The sequence below is a fragment of the Gallus gallus genome, chromosome 7 (assembly GCF_016699485.2).
Source record: "Gallus gallus isolate bGalGal1 chromosome 7, bGalGal1.mat.broiler.GRCg7b, whole genome shotgun sequence".
Taxonomy (NCBI): domain Eukaryota; kingdom Metazoa; phylum Chordata; class Aves; order Galliformes; family Phasianidae; genus Gallus; species Gallus gallus.
This window is the reverse complement of record NC_052538.1, coordinates 1,546,286-1,559,188: the sequence shown is the minus strand read 5'-3', so window position 1 is coordinate 1,559,188 and position 12,903 is coordinate 1,546,286. Positions and strand designations below refer to the sequence as shown.

At 36.3% G+C, this 12,903-nt stretch overlaps 1 long non-coding RNA gene across 18 annotated transcripts in view; it reads right to left on the bottom strand.

The window, feature by feature from the left end:
• Nucleotides 1-12,903, bottom strand: part of LOC101747532 — a 332,267-nt gene that overhangs the window by 244,167 nt on the left and 75,197 nt on the right. The gene's annotated exons all lie outside the window — the stretch shown is intronic.

The following is a 12,903-nucleotide window of genomic DNA, read 5'->3' as shown; positions in this document are numbered from 1 at the left end:
ACATGATCACATGGATAATTAAGGAATTAGCAAATAGCAGCATTCCAGGGACAAGATTTGGCAGAAAGTGCAATAGAAACAGCTCAACAGCTACAGCTAGGGCAGAGGAGGCAAGCTGGGAAGGAGGGCAGACAACAGATTTGTTTCAATGCTACACTCACCCCGTCAGTCAGCCCACAGTCATACCATAAACTGCCTCCAGTGAACCGAACCTGAGCATGTGTGGTAAGCACAAACTGAAAGTGAACAGATAGCTGGGAAAGGACCGAAGGCCAGTCTTTTGCCTGAACTCTTTTTGTATCATATCACATACTCCAGACAAATCTGTCTTCCTCTTGCTCATGCTTTCCTCCCCATGCTAAGGAAAGCTCCAGGCATTTCTTATTACCTTCTTTTCTGGTGGTGAATTGAGTTAGTTCTCTTTGTGTGCAGTGTCTCAGAGATGCAAATTGGTCTTAGGAGCAAACAAATGTCTTGCACTAAGAGTATTTCTTCTGTATGATCTACTTGTAATCTATTTATTATTTTAGCACATCAGTTTGCAGTGAAGGGGAAAACAAAGAAATATGATACCTTGAAACAATGAACCAAGGAAACGGGGCAGGGGAAACTAACAGAGCTGACAGTACAACATGTATTCATTGACTGCAAATAATTAAGCAGGGATTTGGTTTTTTGGTTGTTTTTTGTTCTTACATTTCATACTCCATTTCAACTCATGATCTCTAAATAACCACTATAAATGAAACATTAGTTGCTGTGTCTGCATGAGAGGGATATGCTAATCCTTCAGCTAATCCTCATCAGCACTTGCAAACAGTTTAATGAATTGGTAAACAATAATAATATTGGTTTTTTTAATAAAGACACCAAAGTAGCTTATAAATATCAAGTCACATTTACACTGACAGCTGGGCATAAAATAATGTACAAAACCATTATTCTGTTGGATCAGAAGGTCAGAAATAGATTCTTCGTGTCCCAGACCTACACTGACACGAACCAGAAATGTTTATGACTGAGCAATCATTTGAGTAATGCTTTTTTTTGCATACTGGTTTTTACCTCCATGGCCATAGTATATTTTTTCTTTTGTTCTTGCATATTAAGAGTAACTATACTGTTTTATGTATTTAGGACTACAATTATTTTGCTACCAAAATTACAGCATGCCAGTGAAGTCATGCATTATTTAAGCACTAGTGCCTTTTTTAACTGATTCACTGAAAGCTTTATGTTTGTCTTAAAAATAATAAATTACATATATAGACATGTGTGCTATTCTTGCTTCCCCTTCTTTCCCAGCTTTTCCATGGGCACAGATGTAGGCAGAACAAATGATCACAGGATGTGAGCAGAAGATGATTTCTGATTTCATATAAAGCAGTCAGCTCCAGTTCTCCCCGAAAAATCATTCTGCTCAATGCAAAATGCACCAAGGTCAGAGAAATGTCACTTCCACCTAAATAAATAAATCATTATTCTTATTAAGCTGCTTGTTCCAGGAGACAAAAATCTTAGATTATCTAGCGCATTCTTTGTTCAGTTTACCAAGAGGCCTTCCAAGTTGTCAGTCATAGTACAACACATCTGCAACACTGCACTCCAGAGACATTAAAGGAGGTAAATAGTTCAATATTTTATCAGCTGCTCTTGATGTGAGGCATTCCAGCATATTGAGTCTTTTTATTACTCCCTTTCATTTATTGTTGAGAAGCTTTTATCAGTTCTCAGACTGGAAGAGCTGTACTGCAAAGTCTCTCTCTGCCATCGCTGATGGGATTAAGTTAACTAAACATGATTACCTTCTTGTCTTGAAGATCATCATAAATGAAATCAGAATGAGCGCCTGAAATTTGAAAAACTGAACTGTCAAAGATACAAATAGACCAATACCTAAATAGTCATTTGGTTAGTGCTGGTAGTGACAAGACAAACTCCTCTTGCCTACCGTGAGCTTGAGAAGCACGCTCCCTAAATTAATGAGCTGGCAGGGGACCAGCAAACTGCTGGAATATTCTCTTTAAGCTTCAGTCTCAGCAGAGGAGTGCACTGGGGAGTAACTGCAGTGCCGCATCCACCAACATTAATAAGTACAACAGGCTACACATGCCTACGGATTACAACAATAGATATGAATTTCCTATTTTAGGAGATCAAGGGCTATCCTCCCTGTAAGCTACAAATGTGTAGAAGAAATCTCAATAGGTCTTTTCAAGCAACTAGCCATTACTAATCAGATCAAGTATCCAATTGTCTGCAGCTACTGAAGTTAAAAGCAGTAGGGTGCAATGATAACATCCAGTGTCACTGAAGCACAGCCTCTTAAACCTGTTTCATTTCAAGGAGCAATGGGTACAATTTTAGTCAGTTGTGGTGAATATAAGATTAGATGTTTGAATACTCAGGTGTAGCTGAACTCCACCTCTCTGGGGAGAAAGAGCATGAAATTCTTATAAACAGGCAAGGAAAGTTGCAGAAAAGAAAAAGCCCATTTTCACTCTACCTTCTCTTGTAAAAGTGCTCTCAAGCCTCATCACCTTCACTTCAGAGACAAAGAAACATTAAGGACCTTCAGTGCTGACAGCTCAGCTCCATGGTCTTGTATATTTATAGCTCATATAGGACTTAAATGTTAAAGGATTACAGATTTGTATATATAGTGTTGCATGACAGCAATAGTCCTCATAGTTAGTCCTTAACTATTAGGGTGAAGCGTTAATAACAAGTGAATTTATCGAGTAAAAGTTTTGTTTTCAAGTTCAAAACTTACGTGACTTGTTAGTCTTCTCAATGCTCACTACAGCCATCTCCTCTATTTCCTTAAACATTTTAGAATTAATGTACAAATACAACAGATACATTCAGATAAAACACTGTTCTGATATTACAATTAAGAAACCCCAGCTCTTCAAAAAAACCACCAATACTGTGATAGTTCATGTGACCAGACTGAGATGCTCACTCCCTGCACAATCTTAAAGCAAAGTTGAGGGCAGATGCCCAAAGCTTTCACTGTTTCACACCAAACTGCTATTACATCTGGGTGTTTCTACACTTTGCAACTTGCACAAAATAACTATAAATTCTATATGTATTTCAGCCCCCTGAAAGTTAGAGGAAAAATAAAATGGGAAAGAAAAAAAACAGAACAGATCTATTCCTAGTATGATGTCTGCTAAATGCAGTGTCAAAAAAGGAACATATAGAATGGCTTGGGTTGGAAGGAACCTTTAAAGCCTTTAAAACCAAGTTCCAACCACCTGCCATGGGCTCAGTGCCCCCACCAGCTCAGGCTGCCCAGGACCCCATCCAACCTGGTCTTGAGCATCTCCAAGGATGGGGCACCCACAGCTTCTCTTCACAAAGAAACTTCCTCCTATCATCTAACTTAATTCGCCCTCTTTTTTAAAACCATTCACCCTCGTCCTATCACTATCAGACTACATAAATAGTTGATCTCCGTTTTGATTATCAGCTCCCTTTACGTACTGAAAGGTTGCAACAAGGTCTCCCTGACCCTTCTCTTTGTCAGGCTGACCATAAAGCTTCCTGAATATTTTCTTTGAACTTGGCAGTAATTTTCACATTTTCTTAAATGCTGCCACAGAATGTCAGTAAACCTAAGCTTAGTATTCTTAAGCTAAAGAAATACGGAAGGTACTGCACTTTCTCAGTCTGATTTTCAAATTTTCTTATTCCAAGTTTTGAAAGACAAAGAAAATATTTTGCATCATGACTCTGCAGTACCTCTCTGACATAAATACAACTAAAGAGAATTTAACATTGAACCAAGTCTGAAAGTATTTAGAATTTGACTTGTTTCTCACTGAAATAACTGCACAAGTACTTTTATTACTATATTAATAGCAGTTTCTTTCAAGTTTATTACTACTACTAATTATTTCTATAGAAAGTAACAATTTGATTTTTTTTTTTTTACTTATGTACTAAGGGAATATCAAATAAATGCCCTGTTACTATAGTAAAGAATTTCTTAGAAGCCTGATGGCTGCACTTCATTAAATGCCACTCTAATTATTGCACAAGTAACTCAGACACTTCAGATATTCATTTATGCCTTGACCTTACACTTCATGAATAGTAAGCTAACAATTATGTTCAGAAAAGCAGAACTTCATGAAGGCATTTTAAATTCAGTGGCTTTATCCTGAGAGTTTCTCTGATGTCATATACAAAAGGAGACAAAGACCTGTTTAAGTAAACAAGCTATAACTAAGTAGTCTTTTGATCCCATATATGGGAGTTAAGATCATCATTAAATGCTAATGTTATAGGAAGAATTAGAAATGATTTCTTTGGTGAGATCTGTTTCACTGGCACAGGAGTGCCCTTCAGGATCTTCAAAAACCTCCTGGACGTGATCCTTAGTAGCCTCCTCTGGATGTCTGTCCTTGAAGCTGGAGTTGGGTCAGATAGCCTCCAGACATCACTCCCAATCTCAAACACTCTGCTAGCCTGTGAACCCTCATTTCTAAAGTTTCCATGCAAATCCACCAGATGCTGAATCTAAATAAACACTACTGATAACATTTTAAAATGGGAAAAATACAGAAACTTTAGAATAGATTTAATAAAACACACTTCTAATCATGGAAATAATGAATATACTGCACCTATTTTCTCTAATATTCATTCTGCTACTTAATATCTGTCATCTCTTCCTTTTCCCAAACAGAAATACAAATTCAATTCATAACGCATTCACAAATGAGAGAAAAAGCACCTTTTATCTGGTTCATTGCTGTCATATGAGCAATTATTAAAACAAGCAATTCATATTTACTTAAATTTGTTTTGAAATGTAGATTCATGAGAAAGTATATTATGCAAAACAGTAAATTTTCCCTGTATTCTTAGACACCACAAATCATCTAACAATAAAACTTTGCTAGGATAGACTTTGACAACCAAGTCTTTGGCATCGAGGTATAACAGATTTACTGACTCTGAAGGCAGGGAAATATGAAAAGTGTAATTCCTGAGTTGAATAGACTTGAAAATTAGTTTTGATGCCAGGCAGGCAATTAAATGCTAGAAAGATACTGGGGGATTTGGGGAAAACATAATTTGGTTCGTTTTATACCATCACTATCAACACGTCCTAAAGAAAAGAGCTTTGCAATGGCCCTTGACTCCAAAACCACTCAAGAATAGAACATTCCTATAATTTTAACTTAAGTGATGCAACAGAAAAACAGCCCTATACATTCAAAATCACCTGGTGTGTAACCTAACAGAAATGGAGAAGTGTTTACTAGCAAAGATCAACTGTCTGCATTTCTTAGCTGGATCAAAAGGGCAGTGAAATAAATAAAAACTGAAGCAAGAAACCAAAGCAAAAAGAATCCGACATTAAATTAATGGTAGTCCACATCAGGCTGAACATTTCCGAGTCCTGACAGTAAGTCCTTGTTTGCTTCTTCTAACTCTTTTCTACTAGCAAAAAAATATAAAATTGAGTAAAAAAAATCATATGTTGACTGTAGATAAAGTACTGTTGTATCTGTAGCAAACCCCAGCTAAATAGGCTAACATTATGGGTAGGTAAAAAAACATCCACTTGCAAGTGGCACTTCTTCCCAGGACAACTGCAGATAATCTGATCAACCATATCAAAAAACCACAATTTAGAGGACTTGCAACCATCTAAGCACATGAACTAGAAAAGACAGCTGCTTTGCTAGAAACCACCCCAGCACAGTCAACATCTACAATAGTAATACCAAAACAGCTATTTTACATCCTTGGTTTATCCTTTCTTCATCTGAGAAATCTTCCCTGTTGTAGTTTTTCCTACTTTCACCCCTCCATGAAAATAGTTACAATGCACTGCATCTTCACACCATCCTTGACTAATTTTCATACTGATCTCAGACAGGAGCAACTTGGACTTTCTGATACAATCAGCAGTCCTCAGATAACTCTCAGCTACCCAAACTCACCATGTTCTCAAGCAGACAACTTCTGCTTTCTCTAGCCATTTCACTCCCTGGAGAATTCTCTGATGTCACATACAAAAGGAGACAAAGACCTGTTTAAGTAAACAAGCTATAACTAAGTAGTCTTTTGATGTGATACCAAATGATTAATGACAGTACCCTCTAAATAAACTAACAAAGTATTAATAGGCACCTTTTTTTTTCCCTCTGCATTCAAGAAAAGAGATTTTGGAACAGTCAACTTCTCAATGTTTTTATATTATAAGAATGTTTTTCTTCACTATACAATAGCTTATCCGCTCAGCCTCTACCTTTGCTGCTAGATAAACATTTCCATCTTAAAATTATTTTACTTCTGTGGATCCACAGTTTTTTCTGCACAGACTGATTTTACTACTCCAAAGGTGTGATTTTAGAAAAAAGTAAGTCAGCAGAGATATGTTAAAATTCCTTGAAAATGTTGAAGAAGTTGCCAAAGTTCACACTGCTCAGATGTCACCTAGGGCATTAATTAAAATTCCTTTCCAGAGGGCCTGAAGAAACAACTCTTACACAATGGCACATCTCTCTACTTGCTAAAAGTTGAGAATCAATTTCAGCCTCAACAATTGGTAGCTAGCAATAAGTCTAGGTGACAAATAATATCTATTGCTAGAATAGCAAATACAAAAAAAAACGTAAAGATCAAATTAAAAATGATGAAGTTCAAACTTGATAAGCTGGATTGAAAACAAGCTTAACTGCCAGATTCAAAGGGTTGTGAAATGTGACACGAAGTCCATTTGGAGAGTGGCCGTTAGTGGTGTACTCTAGGTATCAATGCAGGGGACAGTATTTTTCATCATCTTCATTAATGATGTCAATGATGGTAGAGAGTGCAACCTCAGCCTGCCTGTAGATGCACAGAAATGAAAAGAAACGTTGGTAGATCAGATGTTTGTGCTGCCCAGCAAGCTGAAGAAGGCACACAGGAAACTCGGAGTTGAAAGTCAAAGCCTTGTACCCAAGAACAACTCCAAACACCAGCAGACACTATCAGCTGCTGGCTGGAAAGCAGCTTAGCATAAAAGACCTTGGTAGACATAAAGCATAACCTGAGTCAGCAATTGCAAGGAAAAAAATAAATGAAGTATCCCTCACTGTATTAAGGAAAGAATCACCAGCAGGTCGAGGGAGATGTACAGTCCTCTCTGCTTAGTCTTACTAAGATCCATCTGCGTCAAGGTCTGAGTTCTCCAGCACCAGAGAAAAAGGCACATAGTGAAGCGAGCTCAGTGAGCAGCCACAAAAGCTGTTAAAGGATTTGAAGCATCTGGAGTGCAAACAGTCTGAGATTGCTGGGACTATTCAGCACAAAGAAAAGGTGCTCAGGCAGAAACTTTCCACATGTCTAAGGGCTTTATGAGGGTGGTAAAGAGCGAGTCAGACTCTTCCCAGTGGTACCCAATGATAGGCAAGAGAAAAACTGAAATACTAGAAATTACATTTAAAAAGAAGAAAATGCATCTTTTTCAACTGAAAACAGAACAGTTACCAAAGCAGGTTGCTCAGATAGCTATCCTTAAAAATACTCAAAATCCAGCTGGAAACAGTCCTCAGCAACCCACTCCAAGTTCGGTTGCATTGAAGTCTCCGATGGTCCCACCCAACCTCAATTGCTCTGTACTTATACAATCATCTTAATGCTTTTAGACAATCTAGGAAAGAGTACATTTTCTCTTTATCATTAGGTTACAAATACAACATGGTTTTTATGCCTTCCACCTAAGTCCAATGAGAATCACATTCAACATTTGTCACGTTGTCAGACATAGCAGATCTTAAACTTTAGAAAACCAACGCAACACATTTTATTAGATATCTTTTATCCCTGTAAGGCTTTTTCTCTTCTGTACGCATTGTAAAGAAAGTAAATATGAAAGCATTCTACTGTTTCAAGGCACAGGATATTCTTCAAGAACATGATACATGTTCTGTCCTTTCCCTGTGACTTGCTTCCAGGTACATCAGGGAGGTTTTTTGTTTTGTTTTCTCAGAAACCCTAAAGTGTATTCTGCTGTCAAGCTGTGTCTGCATGTCTGTCTCTTCCAGGGTAACACAGTTTGATCTTCTTGCTCCAATATGTCACCAGCATTCAAGATACTATCCACAAAAATGAGAAAGCTGCTTCTTTAAATCTCAAAAAAAACCCAAAAATAAACGTACCTATTCTCAAAGAACATCCATTTCTTTAAGTGGTTATCAACATCCATCTAATATCACTGACTGACAACTTTCCAGGATACAGATATGAACCTGTTCTTCTTCATATCCTAGAGTTTGGTTCTTTCTGACTTTTTGAGCTATGTGACTATACATCACATTTGAAAGTTAGGTTTTTTTTTTTTCTTTTACCAGCTTTTCCCTCACATATTGCCATCAGGTTCACAATGGATTCAGTGGCACTAATCCCAGATAATTGCTTCTATGCTGACAACCTACCAAGGCTTATGCAATCTGTAATGATTTTAACTATTTTGAAAGGCTATGATGCCATGGTGTAGTTATGGGATGAGCAATGGCTGAGCTGGGGTGCAGCTTCCCTTGAAAACATACTTCAGAAAATAATCAATATCTAATCTAAATGAGCATATAAAGTCAATAGCCTAATTAGATTTTCTCAAAATAATAGCACATCTTGACTACATGCCATGCACTGATAAATGTTGCAACTGAAATTTCTATACTGGGCCAATTTTCCAATGAAATAACAGCTCTAACAAACTAAAATGCTTCCTTTTGTCTATGGTGTCTGCTACAGAAACACAGGGTTTCCAGTCAGCACAGATGCTGTTGGATAGTTCAACTTCAAGACTGACTGTCTTCATCTCATCCCCACACTTTCAGTTGTTTCATGTCTATTTCTAATGTTGCTATGTTACTTCACATTCAAAGTAAGGGAGATATTCCATAGGTGAGACACAGCAGCAAGGTTATATGAGAGTATTTGCATTGTTGTCACATTTACTCAAATAGTAAACAAAATGCAAAGTGCTTTCAAATTATGTGAGAAAAAGCAATCTTAATGCAAACTACTAGCTTTTAATAGCTTCAGTTTGACACGACTGAAAAAATGCAGCTTCCCTTTCTACTACAAAGAAAGCACACAAGTCTTTCAATTCAGGCAACCTACATGTCTCACAGAAAAAATAACGACACAATCACTCAAGGCTGTGTTTCCCTGGAGGAATCAGTTGATGTAATTTGTCAAAAGGAAGGAGAGTGTTTTAATGGACAATTTACTTCAAATGACTACAGATATTGAAAAGTAAAGGACCAGAGCCAAGAATTACAAATGGGATTAAAATCAGATAAATTTAATTCTTAATGATTAAAAAGTTGAAATGTTCACTGTTTCTTCTTATTTATTCAAAAACAATAAAATGAAAAATGTTTTCTTATGTTTCTGTGGTTTGCTACATCCAGCGTTCAAATGATGCACAAAGTGCAGAGCAACATTTCCATACATGGTGTTAATAAAGTTAACACATTTTATCGTTAATGCTCAAGAAACTGAAGTAAAACAAGGTTTTTTTTTTCCAAGTCATAGTTCAAAAAGACACCAAAATTGAACAAAATAAATTTGTAGAAACATACACTAAGACCCTATTTTAGCGATTGCAGAGCTTTTACCCTGTGCTAACTAATAGTCTCACATGTAATAGTTCAACAGTACTGACAACTGCAACATAAAATGCAAGGAGGAGTGCAAAACTCAGATAGAACTACACAATATGAACGAACATATGTTCTATAGATAAAGAAATCTCAGATCATTAGTTTTAAAGGCCTTTCTTTAACTACTCAACAGCCAAAAAAATAGATCATTCCATTAAACTCTAGTATTTCATTAAGCTCAGTGAAGGAAAAAATGTGTCTGAACACCATGCTTAGTCAAAGTCAAGCATAAGTATAGAATTCATTTTCTTAAGCAGTAGTGTTACAAGAAAACTGACTGTCACAGCATTTCTAGTGCAACACGAGTGAGAAAAAAACAAAGCATCTCATCAGAAAATATGACCATCTTTTTAAAGCAAACAGCAATTCAGAGATGTTGCACTTCAAATTCCCTTTTACTAGTTAAATTATATGCCTGTTTGTCCTAGTACTGCTTTATCATACTCCTGTAGGTATACATCCAGGATACAAATTTTCCTGTGAAAAAACAGGATACCTTGGGATTTTTGAGCAAAAGACAACCTCTTAGGAATGAACAAAAGAACCAAAAAGACCTTTATCTGTACCCTTTAATATCTACCAGGTAAAACCAAAATCAATTGAAGCTGTTCTAAAGACCAAGTAAAATACAATTGATCAACAAGTTTAATAACAAGCAGTTGATCAATGACAGCATTGGAGGAAGCACGATGTTTTTCATCCATTTTAAGCAGTAATTCACTATGTAACTTTTTTTTTTTTTTTAAACTTACCTGGCATAACAAATGGGTAAAAATTAAATCAAAACCATATGGTAGAAAATAAAGGGTAGAGCACAACATGAATTATATTATAGAGAACCATATGCTACACTTAATGTCCGTGATGACTTTCTATTTCACCACAGATGACTACAAATAAGCATCATAGAGGTGAGAGCTCTATTATTCTAGTATCAAACCATCTTGAACAGAGTAAAATAGTATTCTCCTTTATCACGCATCAGAGGAAAATGCATTATCTGTGCTGCAAATCATTTTTATATTATTATGGACAATAACTTTAAGAAATAACAGTTACTGAAATAGCAGTATAAAATACCTAAACTGTCACAAACCATTTAAAGACTAGGGCTACTTAGAGATCTCTCTCCAGCCTATACAGTATTTGTTAGACAGTAACATCAAGTAGAAATACAGTATCACCAACTCCTCTAGAATCTAAACTATTACATTTAAGGATCTAAACTATTACATTTAAGTGATGAAACATAAGTCTACAATAGCAAAACTTTGTCATTGCTGCACATGAAAACAGCATGGAACATATGACAAAATTCTTAGAACTGCTTAACTATTCCTAATATTTGTAACTGCCTCTGCAGTCAGCAAACTCAAAGAAAATGCAGCTAATACACTGAAAAAACCACCTCTCTCAGGGTCAGTCTACTTCAGTGTTCTTGTCCTCAGATGACTTTAACAAACATGGGAACACCATGCTGAGAACTTAATAAAAATTAAATCTAGAAAAGGAAACCACCACTGAACATAAACTCATTGGGTCATTTTATCTGGAATGAAGATTTCAATTACACAGCACCTTAAAAGTATTGGGATATCATAGTCCTATCTGCACAGTGTCTTTAGGTCTATTAACTATAGAGTTGCAGTACTTCAATAAACAAAGGTGCTCTCACAATAATCTCATTTGTTTGTAACTGCTCTACAATGGGTAAGCTGTATGAATTTTGAAAACAGGTGTAATAGAAAAATGAGAAAGAGAAAGAAGGGAGGGGAAAAGAGAAAGAAGGGAGGAAGAAGCTTAACACAGTGAGAAATAGAATAGCATGGCTCAAACTTCAGATCTGTTTAACTTCTATTTAGTATTTCTATTTGATAAATATCCCAAAACAAAAATGCGAACAACAATTAGAATGTATGAATTTGATTTCCTACAAAATCTGCATCAGGGATTTTCTTCCAGATTTTTCAGAAGTTTAGAAAAATAAATAAGTCATTTTACTGCTGCATACAGAAGCTGAGAGCGAGAGCAGCTCATGCAAATTATGTGACTACACCTATGAATATAGCACATAATTTTACTAAGACAACCCACACTTCATTTTTGCCCTTCATTTGGCTTTTTTCTCCAGAGCATCATGAGAGGGCATCTCTCAGAAGGACTGCCATCTTCTGCAGTCTAACAGGAAAATTCTGTGAAATGCTCTTATTAATGTTCTTTTAATGAAATTTTACAAGTGTTGTGTAAAATCTGTAGGCTGAAGTTCTATTAAACACATTCTCATTTCTAAGAATAACCATTATCAGCTCTTAACATTAAGTACCTGTAACTTGCATTTCTGTTGTGTTTAGTAAGAAAAGCTGTTAAACGCATATTCCGAAAGGTAACACATGAATACATTTACAATAAATTTTCTGATGCAAATATTAACAAAATAAAACCGAAATGTACCTCACTAACTTCATACAACATTCTCTTCTCTTTGGACCTTTTTTTTTTTTTTCATTTCATGAATAGAGAGTATAATAAACTAAATTTGAGCAGCTCAGGCAAAACAAATACAGTTAAAATAAATGTAACACCTAACACAACTCATGCAATATAATTCAATTATTATATCTCCAAATACAACCTACTGTCCATTCATCTAACATACTAACAAACTAAGTTTTGCTTCTGCATACCTTATAGCAACATTAGTTACGGCCTTAAACTCCATTCTAGTTCAACACTGAAACTGCACTTAGATTTATTCAACTAAAACCTTAAACTCTCTGATAGTGTCAATTTATTAGGAGCAGATGAAGGACATACAAACAGCTTAAGCTATTTCTCTTTAAAACTCTTTGAATGAGTAGAGATGTTAGTTATAGAGCTCATGTCTCATTTAGCGTCAAAATGTCTCCAAGACATTATAAAAATTAGAAAAGACATCTAAGGTAGTCTAGCTCAATCACCCATCTACCACCAGTATTGCTCACTAAAGCACGTCCCCTAGTACCACAACTACCCTTTCCTTAAACACCTCCAGGGACAGTGACTACCACCTCCCTAGGCAGCCTGTTCCAGTGCTTGACCACTCTTTCTGAGAGGAAATGTTTCTTAATAGCCAACCCAAACCTCCCCTGGCACAACTTAAAGCCATTCCCTCTTGTCCTGTTGCTGTTACCTGAGAGGACAGCTTCCCACCTCGCCACAACCTTCATTCAGGGAGCTGTTGAGA